The 12,264-nt window shown below is 33.1% G+C and overlaps 1 protein-coding gene across 4 annotated transcripts in view; it reads left to right on the forward strand.

The window, feature by feature from the left end:
• LOC143064657 (uncharacterized) overlaps positions 1 to 12,264 on the forward strand; it is a 96,402-nt gene that overhangs the window by 25,176 nt on the left and 58,962 nt on the right. For all 4 annotated transcript variants that reach the window (XM_076237636.1, XM_076237639.1, XM_076237638.1 and 1 more), the window contains exon 4: positions 498 to 611. The gene's annotated coding sequence lies outside the window, so the exon portion shown is untranslated. The remainder of the gene's footprint in view (positions 1 to 497; positions 612 to 12,264) is intronic.

Below are 12,264 nucleotides of genomic sequence, written 5' to 3' on the forward strand. Positions count from 1 at the left end.
CAAGGAAATACATAAACTTTGTAAACACTTTATATAGTACTCAATTTTCAACGTTGCTGTATTCAATCAAATGTTCAAAGAGCTTATTTTTAAATTGTTTTAAGTGGCAACAGTCTGTACTAGGTAGTGTTCCCTCATTATGACTTAGATATATGACTCTTTGAGGTAACAAAACAAACTATAAAAAAAAAAGATACATGTGTTTCCACTAATCATGCTAACACAGTGAACAAAATAGTGTTGGTAGGTAGACAAATAAGTTCTTACTTGTTCCAACAGCCAAACAGGGGAAATAGTGTGACTTTAGTAGTGATTGTTCAAAAATCTGAGTAGCACTATAACTTAAGGTCCCCAGGCTTAGTGGAAACTTATATTATTGTATTTAGGCCAAAGGTATGACTGTCAAAGTGAGATATCTAATTTGACAATTGGTGCAGCTGCCATCTTATACATGTTTAATACTGATATAATGAGTTGTGTTATATCTATATTTGTAGGTTGAAAGACAGGTTTTGATGTGCCAAAATTCAAAAGATCAGAAACATTCACCTTTGTAATGTCTTCCAGATGACCTACTTTTTGCTGAACTAAGGAGCCTTGTTATTGTGCAGGTGGGTCATTGATATATGTTTTGCTGTCATATCTTGTCCACAACTTGCAAATCAACAAACACAAAAAAACATAAACATTAAACTGACAATGCCAAGTGAGCTTTTCATAACTTGGCATCTGTCGTCCATCGTCTTAGTTTGTTAACTTATACAAAAATCTTCTCTGAAACTACTGGACCAAATTAAACCTAATTTTGCCTAAATTACCCTTATGGTATCTAGTTTGAACAATGTATCAATTGAACCCACCAAGATTGCCGCCATGGCTCAAAATAGAACATATAGTTAAAATGCAGTTTTTGGCTTATATCTCTAAAACTAAGGCATTTAGAGCAAATTTGACATGGGATAGAACTGTTCATCAGGTTAAGATTTGTTCAACAAAGTAAGATTTACAAATAACTCAGCAAAACCAAAATGGTCAATTGATCTCTAAAGAAGATATTGCCCTTTAATGGCTTTATAGCAATTTTTGATTTTTAACAATATTTGTCAATTATTGTAATCTTTTATAAATATCTTTTCCTCTGAAACTAACCAAACTTATCAGCCACAATCATCATAAGGGTATCTAGCTGAAAAGAAATAATGTCCAATGAAAGGAGCAAAAGTCATACCTGTCAACTGACTCGTATTTTGCGGGTGTGACCTGAGATTTTCACAATTCTGAGGGATCACCCGGGACACCCGCCAGGTCACTGAACAACCCGGGAATTCCAAAAATGACCAGTTTTCACCTGGATTTCTAAGCCTAGAGAATGCTTTCATAAGTGATTTTTCTTTCAAATACCGGCAAATTCGTAATTCTTCCATCAACAGAAGTTCAGCTACCTGTGTAAACTGGCAAATTAAGTGACCCATCAAGTGCATGGCTTCACTTGACAGCTTTGGTGTCAAACACACTGTTAATTAACACCAATTACCTTAGCTTTAGGTCGTAAATAAATTTCACTATTGTCACATTTTACAAACATTTTTCAACTGAGTTACTTCCCCTTTTTTGTCACCATTCAAAATTGTTCCTTATATTTATGTTTTTTTGGGAAAAAAAGATCAAGTCTACTACAAATAGAATTTAAATACATATTGAAATATAACTTTTCATTTAATTCATACCATGATACAATTATAAAAATAAAGTTGAAAATTATTTTTTTCATCTATACTTCCTTTAACTGTTGAACTTTTATTTTACTATACTCTAATTACGAAAGGAAGATGGAACAGTAGATGAGCTAAAACTGATTAGCTAGTTACAACTTTGTAAAAGTAATTAAAAGAAAAGCCAGTCACAACTTGAGGGTGAAATATTATGCACATAGAACAATGTAGAAATGTCAATAATAACATTAACCAAAAAAGAGGAGTAAGTGTCACAAAGTTATCAAAAGCTTGTCAAAGTGCAATGAAATAATGATTAATAAAGTAAACATGTTTTGGAAACTTTTATTTAAATTATAAAAGAAATGTCCCCTAATTACTGAAATTCAGCTCGAAAAAGTTCGTACACGTTATGACCTGAGATTTCATTCGTCAATGCAGGTCATGACCTGAATTTTCTTCGTCACAGGTTGACAGGTATGAAATGTGTTAGGCCGCCACAGTACTGAAGTCTGGAACTCCCAATAACTTTGTAAATTTGCAGGAATATAGCAGTTGACAGTATTTATAATTTAAAAACACCTTGTAAACATCTTCTGTTTTGCCAGTCCAAGTGAGGCTAAAAGTTAAAAAAAAACACAGGAAAGTGAGGTTTTTTTGTTTAAATGGTCTTTTTTCTACTGCCATACTCGGACAAATGTTTTCCCAGACTTAAACACTTTTGTGTTTCATGTGTTGGGTTCACTTTCTCCATAGGATACATACAGTACACTGCACCCATCAGCATCTGTGGGATATGCAGGTCAAGAAATAGGAAGACAAATGTCACGATTGATTTTTTTGCACCAGATGGCCAATATTGATTTGATTAGAACAGTATACCATGGAGTTGTTATAATATCAACTTTTAACTTAGTACAGATGTTCTGTAATATATGCTATTGCATTATAAGGGTTTTTCCCCGATTTTGCATATCACTGATCATGACAATGTGATATCGTAAGCAGTCATGGTGTTCTATGAATACATATTGTTAATACCTTACCTTTTTATACGACCGCAAAAATTGAAAATTTTTTGGTCGTATATTGGTATCACGTTGGCGTCGTCGTCGTCCGAAGACATTTGGTTTTCGCACTTTAACTTTAGTATAAGTAAATAGTAATCTATGAAATTTTAACACAAGGTTTTATGACCATAAAAGGAAGGTTGGGATTGATTTTGGGAGTTTTGGTCCCAACAGTTTAGGAATTAGGGGCCAAAAAGGGCCCAAATAAGCATTTTCTTGGTTTTCGCACTATAACTTTAGTATAAGTAAATAGAAATCTATGAAATTTTGACACAAGGTTTATGACCACACAAGGAAGGTTGGGATTGATTTTGGGAGTTTTGGTCCGAACAGTTTAGGAAAAAGGGGCCCAAAGGGTCCAAAATTAAACTTTGTTTGATTTCATCAAAAATTGAATAATTGGGGTTCTTTGATATGCTGAATCTAAAAATGACTTAGATTTTTATACGACCGCAAAAATTGAAATTTTTTGGTTGTATATTGGTATCACGTTGGCGTTGTCGTCTGTGTCATCATCGTCGTCGTCCGAATACTTTTAGTTTTCGCACCATAACTTTAGTATAAGTAAATAGAAATCTATGAAATTAATACACAAGGTTTATGACCATAAAAGGAAGGTTGGGATTAATTTTGGGAGTTTTGGTCCCAACAGTTTAGGAATAAGGGGTCCAAAGGGTCCAAAATTAAACTTAGTTTGATTTTAACAAAAATTGAATCCTTGGGGTTCCTTGATATGCTGAATCTAAAAACGACTTAGATTTTTATACGACCGCAAAAATTAAAAATTTTTGGTCGTATATTGGTATCACGTTGGCGTCGTCGTCTGTGTCATCATCGTCGTCGTCCGAATACTTTTAGTTTTCGCACTATAACTTAGTATAAGTAAATAGTAATCTATGAAATTTTAACAAGGTTTATGACCATAAAAGGAAGGTTGGGATTGATTTTGGGAGTTTTGGTCCCAACAGTTTAGAAATTAGGGGCCCAAAGGGTCCAAATGAGCATTTTCTTGGTTTTCGCACTATAACTTTAGTATAAGTAAATAGAAATCTATGAAATTTTGAAGAATGGTTTATGACCACACAAGGAAGGTTGGGATTGATTTTGGGAGTTTTGGTCCCAACAGTTTAGGAATTAGGGGCCAAAAAGGGCCCAAATAAGCATTTTCATGAATAATTGGGGTTCTTTGATATGCCGAATCTAACTGTGTATGTAGATTCTTAATTTTTTCCAGTTTTCAAATTGGTCTACATTAAGGTCCAAAGGGTCCAAAATTAAACTTAGTTTGATTTTAACAAAAAATGAATTCTTGGGGTTCTTTGATATGCTGAATCTAAAAATGTACTTAGATTTTTTATTATTGGCCCAGTTTTCAAGTTGGACCAAATCGGGGTCCAAAATTAAACTTTGTTTGATTTCATCAAAAATTAAATAATTGGGGTTCTTTGATATGCCAAATCTAAATGTGTATGTAGATTCTTAATTTTTGGTCCCATTTTCAAATTGGTCTACTACATTAAGTCCAAAGGGTCCAAAATTAAACTAAGTTTGATTTTAACAAAAAATGAATTCTTGGGCTTTTTTGATATGCTGAATCTAAACATGTACTTAGATTTTTGATTATGGGCCCAGTTTTCAAGTTGGTCCAAATCAGGATCCAAAATTATTATATTAAGTATTAAATTTTCAATTGCACAGTATTCAGCAATAGCAAGAAATCTTCAATTGCACAGTATTGTGCAAAAGCAAGAAATTTTCAATTGCACAGTATTGCACAATAGCAAGAAATCTTCAATTGCACAGTATTGTGCAATAGCAAGTATTTTCAATTACACAGTATTGCACAATAGCAAGAAATATCTAATTGCACAATATTGTGCAATTGCAAGAAATTTTCAATTGGAGTTATCTTTCTTTGTCCAGAATAGTAGTTGAATCAACTTAAATCATTGTTTTATACATTATGCAATGTATATTCACTTTTACTACCAACTGATAAATTTAAACAATCTTTAGGCCAGACTTTTTATTTTATCTGTTTAACGAGAAAATTTGTAAAAAATTAGGGTCGAGGGGGCGAAATAAAAAAAAAAATAAAAGTGAAAAATTGGTCCAGTCGACACTAAGCTTTCGGGTCGATCCGGCCCCACGTCGATCCGGCCAAAGTCGATCCGTCCCACGTCGATCCGGCCCCACGTCGATCCGGCCCATATGTAAAGTCGATCCGGCCCCAATAAAAAAAATATTTATAAGGAATAGAGATATATTAATTGTAATTCATAAATGTTTATGATTTTTATTATAATGTAAAAGGTGTACTGTACGTTAAAAAAAATTAAAAAAGGCCTTTGAAAAATATTTTCAGTTTAGATGAGTATAAAACAACTAGGTTGATTATGTTTTTATTACAAGTTTTCAAGATTATTGTATAATTATATTAAAACGTATATAACAAATAGTTAAAATAATTCGGTCTTTGACCAACCAGTATTTCTTATTACGGATATAATCCTTTGTAATGCATTCCATTTTCTATGACTATGTTTTTAGTAATAATTTATGTATCTAGAATGTGTTTAAATTACTACTCAATATATTATAATATTCTTTATACGCTCGAGCTCGTTTACCGAACGTATTATGGTATACTGTTGTCCGTCTGTTGTCAACATGTCGGACATTAACTCAAAAACTCTTTAACCAATTTGCATTAAACTTTGGGAAATTGTTTATATCTATTGACGTGAGCTCCCTTTTTTTTTTTTTTTTTTAATAAATTTTAGATTTTAAGTTTCTGGGTAATGGGTTTTTATTCAATAAAATTTGTGTTTTTTTTTTCAGTTTTCTGATAATATCTCAAAAATGCTTTCACAAAGCAAGGAATTTTGGTGAATTGTTTATATCTATTAACATAGGTCACTTTCAATTTTTATAAATTTTAGATTTTACGTTTCCGAGTCTGTGATGGGTATATGTTAATGGAATCCTTCTCTGAATACGGGACAAACATATTAGTAGTGGTAGACCCCAATGTCCAATGATCTTCAATTTATACCGAATATTGACTGTCAAAAAAAATTTAGTGTCCTTAAGGGACGACATCAAAAGATCGATGTAGGATAAAAAACTTAAATCAAATAGTTTGGGGGTGGGGGGTTAAAATTCTGCAAGTTTTGTATATCTAAAATCGATTTTTACATATATCCCTATTGGTAAATCAATTTTTCCCAAATTAAGTTAAGAGGGGGGGTGGGGGGGTCAGTGAAAAAACTATGTGAATTAAGTTTTTTATCCTACATTGAACTTTTGATGTCGTCCCTAACCTCAAACATAACGTCCAATAAAATTTAAGTATGATGTATACAAGCTGAAACCCCGCCTATCTTAATTGCCATGCTTGAGCAAACATTGATACAAACAAAGCAAGCAAGCCAAACAAAGATTTGTCTTGCTAGCATTAATGTAAAAGCTGTAACAGCAAATACATTATCACAAGTCAACATGGAAAATATCTTCACATTTTAAAATATGTTGGAGCTGCACACAGACACAATACCACTCAGTTTCGTATCGATTTAAAATAGTTCTTTAACTGGTACTCCAATACTTCACTTTACCTGTTGTCATCCATCATCGACACTTTTTGCAAATTCCGTTTATATTGTTCAAATTTGTGACAAATTCGTCCATATAGTGAATATAGTTTATTCATATTTTATTATGGGGCCGGATCGACTTGGGGCCGGATCGACGTGGGCCGGATCGACTTGGGCCGGATCGACTTTGGGCCGGATTGACTTGGGGCCGGATCGGTTTGGGGCCGGAACGACCGGATACCGACACTAAAAATAAAAATAAAACCATTATAAGTGACTTTTTTTTTTTTTTTTAGAATTTATCAAAATACAAGAACAATGAAATGAGAACAGACCAGTATATTATCCCAGAGAAATATAAATACATATAGTTTATATATGTCTCTGGTTAACCTTTCTATTAATAAAAAACATAAAAAATATGTTTTGATTCTGTATTTCCACTAATATAGATCCATGGCACCACTCAAATATATCAACCTCGCTGCATATACACTATATATGTATATACCAGTCACCCAGTCAGGAACCTCTTAGTGTATGCAGAGACATAGATATACACATGTGTATATATGTCTCTGGTATAATAGTCCCAGAGTTAAGCAACTTTAACCTATAAATTGAAACAATGCTTATACACATAGATGCCAACCATTACGATTTTTCCGTAGTTTTTCCGATTTTGCAATACAAACTACGCTATTACGGTCAAAGTCGAATAGTTACGGATTCCCAATCATCGCTGTTCAATTTTGTAAATCGCGGATTTTTATCATTACTACTTTTCCGTCCTGGTCCGGTATTTAGAAAACGACAATGTAATGTTTCCGGTTTCTCGGGAGTTATCAACCTATTGATGGGAACTAACTGACTTCCGAAGAGGAAAACTTGCATTTTATGAAGTAGCTTTCCCCATTTCTCTACTTCTCCTTGACAAAACGAAAATGTACGAGTCCAGAACATCTGAACAATTAATGAATGGAATTCATACTACAGACAACATGTTGAACGACAAATTTTAGTGCACATCATTTTGCAACCACTCGTCAGTAATTTTTATTGGTAAATGCAAGTTTTTGAATGATTACTGAAAACTTTTCAAAAATACGGAAAATTTGATAGTTTGTTACTGATTGTCTCAAAAGGGGTTGGCATCTATGTTATACATGGAAATATATACATTAATCAAGAAGATCTAACCAAAAGTATGTTAATGCGTGTGGAATGCGTAATTTTCCCTTTTGGGATCAATTTTTGTCTATCAGCAGTGCCATTCATGCGTCTGTAGTCATTATCGCAAGAATCCGGATTTCGGTCATAGCGGGTCCGTTTCCGATGAATTCCCGATTCCGATCCGTAGTTCTACAAATTTAAATGTCGGACGAAGAAAAATTTACAAAAATAAACGATGTTTGATACGCTATTTGGAAAGGAATATGACGTTTCTAATGCAATACATGGATGACAAGTTTACTTGAGGCTAATTTCATCAAGTTCTGATGAAGTAATAACTGATTTTGCAAAAGTTAGAATGATTTGATGTACGCTCTCGTGTAACAAGTATGAAAAGCATGCCACCAGCTTAAAAATATTTTAGAAGAAAATATATCGTTTATGCCTTGAATTTCTTTACTTTTAAATGAAAATTGCTGTTTCATTGACTTGGTAAAAATTAAATATTACCGATAACGAAATTGACTGAAAGCGAGTATCGTGAACAACACATTTTATTTTTTTCTGAAGATTTCGTAACAGTCGGCGGGAAAAATAATAATAAAAGTAAGAAGCACTACTTTTATTTTTATTCTTAAATCGGGAAAGGTGGAGTCGGCGGATCTCGTTAAACAGATAATAAAAAAAGTCTGGCCTTACCATTCAGTGATAACAAGCACTTTTTTTACATTTTAATATTTTATGTTGTATTTAAATGAGTAGTTATTGTTGCAAACTCCATTAGAAATTTGAATTGAGATCAGTTTTGGAATAAGGGAAAGGGGGGTGCGAAAAAAAAATTGGGGGGGGGTTCAATTTTTCTCATTTCAGATTTCATAAATAAAAAGAAAATTTCTTCATACATTTTTATTATGCCCCACCTACGATAGTAGAGGGGCATTATGTTTTCTGGTCTGTGCATTCGTTCGTCCGTCCGTTCGTTCGTCCGTTCGTCCGTCTGTCCCGCTTCAGGTTAAAGTTTTTGGTCGAGGTAGTTTTTGATGCAGTTGAAGTCCAATCGACTTCAAACTTGGTACACATGTTCCCTATGATATGATCTTTCTAATTTTAATGCCAAATTAGAGATTTTACCCCAATTTCACGGTCCACTGAACATAGAAAATGATAGTGCGAGTGGGGCATTCGTGTACTGAGGACACATTCTTGTTTTGAGAGGATTAATATTGAAATATTCAACAGCATAGTGAATTACTTAAAGGCAAAAAAAAATTTTTAAGTTAATTAGACCACATTCATTCTGTGTCAGAAACCTATGCTGTGTCAACTATTTAATTTTGAATTTAAAGAAGTTTGAAGAAGAAATCTTTAATTGATTTGTAAGATCTTGACATTTTTTTGTGTAAAAAACCCATATAATGTCAAAAATTTGATCACAATCCAAATTCAGAGCTGAATCAAGCTTGAATGTTTTGTCCATTCTTGCCCCAACTGTTTAGGGTTCGACCTCTGCGGTCTGTGTCAACTATTTAATCCTCCGGGTGCGAGAATTTCTCGTTGCATTGAAGATCTGTTGGTGACCTTCTGTTGTTGTCTGCTCTATGGTGGGGTTGTTGTCTCTTCGACACATTCCCCATTTCCATTCTCAATTTTATTAATCACAATCCAAATTTAGAGCTGAATCCAGCTTGAATGTTGTATCCATACTTGCCCCAACCGTTCAGGGTTCAACCTCTGTGGTCGTATAAAGCTGCGCCCTACAGAGCATCTGGTTGGCATGTGAGTTAACCAAGATGAGTTGCAGATCAATTTAAAGTTTTGTTCCCCGGGGGCGAATTTTTGCCGAAATTACGGGCTATGGACTGATAAATTGTTGAAAATCACAGTTATACAGACTTTTTTTTCAAAACGCTTTAGATATTGGGCTGAATTTTGGTATGTGAGTTACTCATGATGAGTCACAGATAAAATTTGTTTTGTTCCGTTTCGTTAATTTATGCCAAAATTAAGGGTTTATAACTTTGAAAATTGTTGAAAACCACAGTTATTCAGACTTTTTTTCTATACACCTCCACATTTTGAGCTGACTTTTGGGGAAGACGGCTTCAAGCCGTCAATCCCCAATGGGGTTGACCAGAGTGACATTCCCTCACATCATTCATTTTGTTTTTATAGTGTGGAAAACCCCCAACAAATCTTACTAAGAATGATGAGATGGGGAGACACAAATGAATAAATTGACTTTAAACACTTTTTTACACATTTCCCTTCTGTTTCTCTCGAAATTATCGTATATCGAGCTGTCCTTTACACTATTTACGTTTCTTTTACAATCCGGAAAAATCAGTATGACGAGATATTCTAAATATATCCAACCTATATTATATTTTATAGTGACGTCATTGTTGGAATGCCACACTACGCATAAGCAGGGATATCCTTCACTGGTTATTTAAATCATTCTCAAAGATTGTGCACTTATTGAAAAATAGTATTTGTTGAATTTAAACATAATGATGTTTGCTGTTGATGATTTAAACATCAACATGCAATACTTTAATTTGTAGGTCAACAACTTTCAAAGTAAACAGGAAGTCCGAGGGGCTACATGAGATCGGGGAGAGAAACGATCTTTTCCATTTTTTCTGTAAAACTCTGTTTTGAGAATCTTCCTCCAATTCAGGAGCACCTCAATTTATGAGCTAATTATCCACTAAAATAAACACTTAAAATGTGACATTAAGTATATGATAAGTAGTCTTTCGTTAAAACTAAATTTGGTGTACCAACATAATCATTGTGCTAGTTACAAAAAAATTACAAATGTTGCATTTTGTAGTTTAAACCTATTTATTCATGAAATTTTACAAATATTTCAAAATGTAGGATTTGGAAACAAGCTTCACACAGTTAAAATCAATCATATTGTTATTTTTATTAGTACCTGTATCCCTGTGATGAGAGATATAACTGGGAACTTTATCAATGGAAATTTAAAACTGAATAGATTTTTCAGTCCTAACTTTCTTAAGAAAAAAATTAAAAATTTTAAGAGTACTGTCACAAAAAATGGAAAATGGCCCTAGCCTACAGTTCAGTCGTACACTATTAAGATTTCAAAAAAAATTGTAGTTGTTGTTAATTGACAGAATTCAACTAGTTGAATTTTAGATAATTAACTATCAACTTTAATTGAATGTTTAGATTTAGAAGATGCAGATCTCTTCCATTGGTCTAAATTGAATCCTAAACTAAAGAAACGAAATTACATTAAACAACAATTGATTCCAATAGTGTCAACCTTCCACATGTTCTAGCTGTTCTTTTTTTCATTCTTTATATGAAGACTATCAAAAGATATCCCCACCCCAAAAAAATGAAATAGAAACAAGGGCTGTCTTTCCCCTCAGAGCTATTCAGCTCTTTGATTTATATGTGAGACTACCATCATGTTTGTGTCCACATGTGTTATTGAAATTGCAGATTTTTAAAATTTTTGAGATTGGGCCATTCATGTCGTTTTGACGCATCTAGTTTTAGTCTGTTAACATCACAGGAATTATACAAAACTTGAAACCATATTTTATGTAAAACAAATTTTGCATAATTATTTTTTTGATGGACGGCTGCAATAAGAATATCTTGGATAAGGTCTTTTCTTGAAGTATATGAAAATGTATAATAAATTTAAAGGACTGTCAAATGCATGTTTGGAACTTGTTTTTTTCTGTGTTTTTCAAAAGAGAGAGAGAGAGAGTGAGAAACGATAAAACAAGTTCACATAAGATGAACATTTTAACCTTGCTTATGTTGATGTTTTGTTTTAACAGAAAATATCAACATGAGAGCATAAAGTTTGTGCACCAATTGTCATGATAAATTTAATGAATTTTAAATTCAGAAATTAATTCCATTGAGAAAATGATTGTTTTTGCATTTCCTGAATGGTATTATTATGAATGAATAAAGCAACACTACCGTGACTACATGTTGAAATTATTTTGGCATGTCAGCAGGAAAACTGATAAAAATAAATGAAAATATTTGAAGTCTTAATAGAAATCCATATTCTTAGTCCCATAACATAAATAATACCTTCCAAACTGTGTTGTTATGGCATAGCTTATGATGCATATATTATTTGTCCAACATTAGGATTAGATTTCTTACAAGCCAATTAACTTTAACTCAGGAAATGTACTCATTGTTGCCTATATCGTGCGGGTGCACTCAACTCCAATCTTAATTGACTAAGATGGTCAATTTTCCTATTGAATGTCAGTGGTTTTCTCCAGGCACTCTGGCTTCCTACACCAACAGAAACTGGCCGCAACAATATAGCCAAAAATATGGTGCTTAAAAGTGGTGATAAAACACAGAAAAATCAAATCATTTGAATATAAGGAAGTTGATTTCATGTCTTAATTTTTAAGAAGTTGTATGTGCTTTATATAGACAATAACTGTTTAGTGTCTTTAAATATCAGCTGTATTTGTACGAGGCTAAGAAACAGGTGTATGCGAGCTTTTAGGGAGCTACTACACCTGTTTCGAGTCGAGTAAAAATACAGCTGATATTTAAAGACACTAAACAGTTATTGTCTTTATCCTGCAATTAATGCTGTATATTGGTTGTGTTTTGAAAGACACAAAAACTAACATATTTAGCATTTATTTTCGATTTGTAATCCCTTGAGGCCTGCATTGTAATATCAAA

The sequence above is a fragment of the Mytilus galloprovincialis genome, chromosome 2 (assembly GCF_965363235.1).
Source record: "Mytilus galloprovincialis chromosome 2, xbMytGall1.hap1.1, whole genome shotgun sequence".
NCBI classification, from domain to species: Eukaryota; Metazoa; Mollusca; class Bivalvia; order Mytilida; family Mytilidae; genus Mytilus; species Mytilus galloprovincialis.